Genomic DNA, 6,375 nt, shown 5'->3' on the forward strand with positions numbered 1-6,375 from the left:
CTATAGAAATAAACTGAATTGAATTGGTGTCAGGTGTAGGAGTTTGCCCCAAATTGGGTTGACGGTTCAAGCCCCAGCCTCGGCTTCCAGTGTTCGTTCTGTCCTTGGGCAAGACATTTCACCTACATTTTCTACTGATGGTGGTCAGAGGGCCCAGTGGTGCTAAAGTATGGCACCCTCGCTTCTATCAGTGAGCCCCAGGGCAACTGTGGGTACAATGCCACTGGAAAAACGATCTAGAAATAAGTAAAACATTTCTTAAATTAAGTCTATTTCCCTTAATTTGAGTAGGTAAATTAGATAGTTTGCCAATGGAATGGGTATTTTTACTCGTAAAATAAGATATTTAGATAAAATGCGCTTGAAATAAGACAATGTAATTGTGCTTTCTTATTTTAAATCTAAATCGTCTTGTTCCATTGGCAAAACCTCCCTTCTACCTTCTCGATTCAAGAACAAATGTACTTATTTTAAGAAAAAATGGCTTATCTAGATTTTAATTTTTCTTACAACCATCAGTGTGTGTGTGTGTGAATGACTGAATATGGTGTAAAGAGCTTTGGTCAAGTCTCCTGACTTGAAAAAGCGCTATATAAGTACAGTCCATTTACAATTTAGATTGCGTACTTTGCTCTCCTTATGGCTGCAGTGCATGAATGTCTAATGTATATTATTGATTTTTTTTTTGTTTATTTGATTGTGAGGATTTCGATCCCAATGAAAGGATGTTTAAAATGCAGACAAGTCAACATTAATCTTCCATATCCAGCTGCTCTGCATCTCCAAGGATTTAGAATCTCAGTTTGGAACCTTTTAGGGGAGATGCAATTTAAGGGGACATAACCATCTAAACAACGTTATACAAGTTCTTACAAGAAACAACATGTTTCATCAGAGAATTAATTTACCAATCACACATTTCCTGACTTATTAACTACATTTAATGGGTCAACAAAAATACATTTTTTATAGCATCACCCATATGCTACACTGGAAAAAATTGAAATCTAGATAAGTAATTTTTTCTTAAAATAAGTGCATTTGCTCTTAGATTAAGGAGGTAAAAGTGACATTATGCCAATGGAACAAGACAATATACACATAAAATAAGAAAACACAATTATATTGTCTTATTTGAAGTGGATATTATCTAATTATCTTTTTTTAAGAGTAAAAATGCTCATTCCATTGGCAAATCCTCTCATTTACCTTCTCAAATTAAGGGTAAATACAGCACACTCAATTTAAGATATTTTTACTTATTTCTAGATTGTTTTTCCAGTGTAGTTACTGCAACAGTAGCTTTGGAGGAGATGCAGAGAACCAGAGCTCAAGTAGGAGGATACGTTTTCAAGGAATGAGCAAAAAAGCAAAAAATAAAGTGTATTTATGTGCAAAACTGAGGGACATACTCAAAAAGTGCTGCAGCTGTAATTGTAGTTAAATGTGGTTCTAAAAAGAGTGAATACAATTTATGATTAAGAAAAATAAATACTTTCCATAGGCTTGTTCATTACACATTAAGCTATGAAGAAACGCTTGATTGCTTACTGATAATATAGTAAAGTCAACAGGCATGCACAGCTTAGCTAAGGCAATAGAAACCCATTTCAAACTGCTTTACAAAGGTACCCACTTTTGACTGCTTTTGCAGGAATATTTTTAATTGATTCTCCGGGGATTCAGCCCAATTCAAAGCATCAGACTTTCAGCGAGAGCGTTATTAAGTGCCAGAAAAGTGGTTCTGAAGATGCAACTCCACAGTGTTTATCTCAGACCAGACAGGAGCAACATGAAGCACATTCTGAACATGATCCTCCTTCAAACAAGTGTGAGTTCTGGGTTTTTCCTCCAATTTTATGTCTTGTAAAATGATGCTCTAAAATCTGTAATGGCTGCCAAGTTTGTTTTTACGATAAATTCAGCAGACAGAGCTGTAGATGCAGAGCAATAGTCTCCCAAATCACGATGTATAACCTTAACATTGACTCCTGGCTTGTATGTGCATCCTCAGAGTGGAAGTCATGGCATCCGTTGTGCTACTTTGTGCTCTCACACCACAATTGTGCTTATGTTGGTTTTCTTATTAACAGAATAATGTTTACTGCCCTGATTTTTTTAAGTATCTTGTGATGTATCACAGTTTTGTCACTAGTTTTCTTCTCTTCCTGCTTCCTACACTGCAAAAAAATGTAAATCTAAATAAGTAATTTTTTCCTCAACTAAGTGAATTTGTTCTTGAATTAAGGAGGTAAGTGAGACACTTTGCCAATGGAACAAGACAATTTACATTTAAAATAAGAAAAAGCAATTGCATTATCTTATTACAATTGGATATTATTTAATTATCTTACTTAAGCTGCTGACTGTCACTACCTCGACGCCAGAGTGTTTGCCAGTTTTGGGTACTCTAGCCAAGCTGAGTTTTGCTGAGTCAAACTGAGTTTTTTTGTCTCCCTGAGTCTTAACCTTGTTGTTTTTGTCTTTGCCTCTCGGCAGGAAGTCATCCTGCAAACTGGATGTTTGGGCCTTCTCCCCCTGGAAGGATCGTCTTGAGCTTCATACCGAGCAGGGGTTGCAAACAGGAGGTTTGGACCTTCTCCTCCCCGAAAGGATTGTTTGAGCTTCACACTGAGCAGGAGATTCATCTCCACACGAACCGTTCAAGTACCTCAGGAAATCTAAATGGCAGTGAGCTCCACCACTCCTCTAGGAACCAACTTAACCTGGGTAAACCCTGTCCGCCCTCCAACGAGTCAACCAATTTCTGGAATAACCCACACCAACTGGATTCTTGGAAAGACACCTTTTCTGGAAACGTGAGTCTAGTTGCTGTAACTTCTTTTGCAAATCTTAGCTCAAATTTCCCACTGAGCCTGAACTAAACACTGAACTTCTCACTTCCAGTGTCGGTTCACCAGCGTTCAGAGTAACGCTGGACCCATCTCGACTTGTTTTCAATAAAACCTGTTAAACCTTCCCCTGGTTTCTCTGAGTGGTTTCCTGCATGTGAGTCAGATCGCTGAAAAAGATCGTGACAAATTACAATTTGACGGTTAATGAAAAAGCAGCTAGTTTTAAAAGATGCTATTAAACCTGTCCTTCACAGTTCAGATTTCGTTTGTTGCTAACAAACTTGTTCCATTCTTCCAAATATAGCGTTATCCTCCAACACTTGAGTTTTGGTTTCTTTACAACATAGTATAGACACATTTTTCAAACAGTGCAATCTTTTTTTTTATATACTGTTCAAGTAATGGCTTCTTCCTCTCTGAGCGGCTTTTTAGCGGAATCAATTCACTGTTACAGAAAGTGTAATATAACTAGATTTGCCTTGTGAAAACTTTCCAAGCTGGGGTCAGGAGACAGATCCAACGTCGAAAGATGGCAGAATCTAGCAGGAGTCTGGAGACAGGTCAGGCAAACAGATCAGAACAGGGACAGGCAAGCTCAGAGGTCCAAGGGCAGAAACTAGTCAGGATCAGGTTATCAGAACAAACGAACTGGGTATGCTAGGGTACTCTCACCTACAGCTCAAATAATGGGAGCAAACAGCTTAAATAGAGGCTGGAACAGGTGAATATGACGAGCGGTAATAAGAAACTTAGCAGAGCTAGGCAGGTGGATGTAATGAACCATTAGTCCAACCTTCAGTACCAAGATCGTGACAATTTCAGGCATCTGCGAATTATTTATGATGTCACATAATAAATGAATATGTAAGGAGCTGCCTTAATTTTTCATCAATAATTGTGGAATATTGCAAATGAGTATATGTTTAAATTCTGCTCTCAGACCAGAAATGTAAAGTTTTTAGTCTAATGCAATGCAACGTTTATATAGTGCGAGTAAATATATGAATTGTAAAAATATTTATTAATTTATTAAGCCTCCTGCTCTTTAACCTTGGTAAGGTTGGGGGGAAAAAAGACGAACTGCTGCTGTACTTCCATCCTTTTCTTGGAAAAAGAGAAACAGGACAAAAGTGAGAATGGGAGTATTTCACGAAGGGTAGGAATTTAGGAGGCAGTGTTTGAACAAGAAGAGGAATGCTTTGCACACAGCAGAATAAGTGTTGAGGAGGAGAGAAAAACAAAGCAGCGGCAGCTCAGAATGAAAAAGCCTGAACAACTGTTGGCTTAAGCTCTGAGATGTGATGGGTGGACCACAGTGAGGCTTGAGAAGAGTGGGTCTCACAATAAACAACCATCTTAAAAATCCTCCCTAACACGGAGAACTCAGAAAATAGTAGCCATTGTTTTTGTTTTTTTTGTTTTTTTTATATTTCACATTTGAAATAATCAGGCAGGATCTAAACGAGCAGATGGGAAATCGCTGGCTCAGTCTGTGGTGCTGCTTCTGGGAGTGCAACATCTCTCCACTACATAATGTAATAGTTATGACAGAGCTCTTTAAAACCTAATTAAACTTGGTCTGGAATAAAAGAATATTGCTTCATGATGGCTTGCAGTGCCAGTGAAAAAGTAATATTCAGTCTGTTTGAGTGATTTATGCCAGTCCAGCTCCAGCAGAGTCATTTTTTGGCTATTTGGCTGCTTTTTTTTTTAACACTTTCACGCCTCATATACGAGATTAAATGACTGAATGGAAAGCTGTTCTTTCTGAGCCACTGGTGTGGGCTGGTTAGTCTTATTCAGACAGATTGCATCTGACCCGTTTGTTCAGCTACCATCTGTTTAATGTCGCAGCTCAGCACAGGCTCGGCCCAAACGTGCCCGCTGTCCAGGTGCTTGATCCGTAGAGATCGAGAGATGTGCAGGATGATCTCCGGCAGTGAGATCGACGTCCTCAAGTTTGCTGCTGGCAAAGAAACGGGGGAGAAGCGGTGAACTTTGTCAAGTGAAATGATATGAGGGAAAGAGAAATCCTGCATTAAAACATGTATGACATCTTTAATAGAACCATCACAGGGTTCAACGAGATGGGGACATGGCAGCATGGATATATTTAGCCAAAAAACACCAGAGTGTCACCGTCCTGCAGCTTTTGCATGCATCCCTTCTTCAACACATCTGAAACAAATGAATTGTTACAAACCTGGCCTCTGCTAACCTGCTGACATACCAGTAAAGGTGATTTGGCTTTTTGTTTCAGGTGTGTTGGTTAGATGAATGCAAATAGAAGCAATGAGAAAAAATTGGCCAAACATGGTGGTTGCAGCAACATGATGGGTGACTGGTTTGAGTAAAGGTTCATCATATTTTTAAGAGTGTATTCTGTGACTCAGACTGGGACTGATTCATCTTCCAAGATGACTCGAAAGCAGTCAGTCCAGATAACAAGAACGCGCCTTCAGAAAGAGTCAGTGTCCTTGAGCAGCTGAGCCATAGCCAGGACTAAAGCCCGATCGACTCCCTTCAAAAAAAGAAACAGATGCTGCCAATCCAGCCTGAGTTTTAGAGGATCTGGAAGGTCAGAAGCCAAGAACATAACCCCAAAACAGATGTGCAAAGCTTGGAGCGACATTCCATAGAGGCTGTAATTGATTCCGAAGGTGTTTCGCCAAAACATTAAACCTTCTAAAAAGCTTTTTGATTCAGTTACTGGTTAGTGTAGATCTTTAAGACAGGACACATGGCCCCCATTGTAACATGCCAGAGAATAAAAAGCTGGACTAACCACATTTTCCAAATTAGGGATAGGCTTGCAGACTGAAAGTAAATTGAGCCAAAGTGTAAAAAGTACTTATTACACCATAAAACAAGAAGCATCGACATCATTGCTTCTAATGAGGAGCAGGATGAGGAAAACCACAAGCAACAGCTGAGGTTTTTAAATAGCTGAACTCCAGGTGTCAGAGCCTGGATGTGATTGTTTCACAGTCATTAAAATAAACACAGATTTTCTGGTTTGTGTGGCTGATTCACTCCGACTGCAGTTATTAGGGTTAAATTTACAGGACCTCAGTGGTCGTCTGTAACTCAGACTTGTTGCTTCTAATTTCTCCTTATCAGAGGAAGAAAAGGATCAAGTTTTGTGTTATTTTAGTGTGATTTATAGTGCAAACGTCTATGGAGATCATGGAAAGCAATATTCCTTCTTTTATTCGTGTCTTTTTCTCCTGAAAATCCTAGCAGGCTACCGCTCAATTATGGAGGATTTTGCCTGTCAAAATACAAGAGCGTACAGTTTCAATTTGAGAGCAGGATTTCACTCTGCTTGCACACCAACTCCTTTTTCTTTTAAATATACCCTCTTCTCCTTAATACGGAAGAGGATTAGGGCCACTGGGAAATTTTTTTTTTCAGAATTCTGACTGAATTCTGACTATAAAAAAAGTCAGAATTCTGAGAAAAAAGTCAGAATTCTGAGATTAAAAGTCAGAATTCTGAGATTAAAGTCAGAATTCTGAGA

The sequence above is a fragment of the Cyprinodon variegatus genome, unplaced genomic scaffold (genome assembly GCF_000732505.1).
Source record: "Cyprinodon variegatus isolate N-32 unplaced genomic scaffold, C_variegatus-1.0 Scaffold1313, whole genome shotgun sequence".
Taxonomy (NCBI): Eukaryota; Metazoa; Chordata; class Actinopteri; order Cyprinodontiformes; family Cyprinodontidae; genus Cyprinodon; species Cyprinodon variegatus.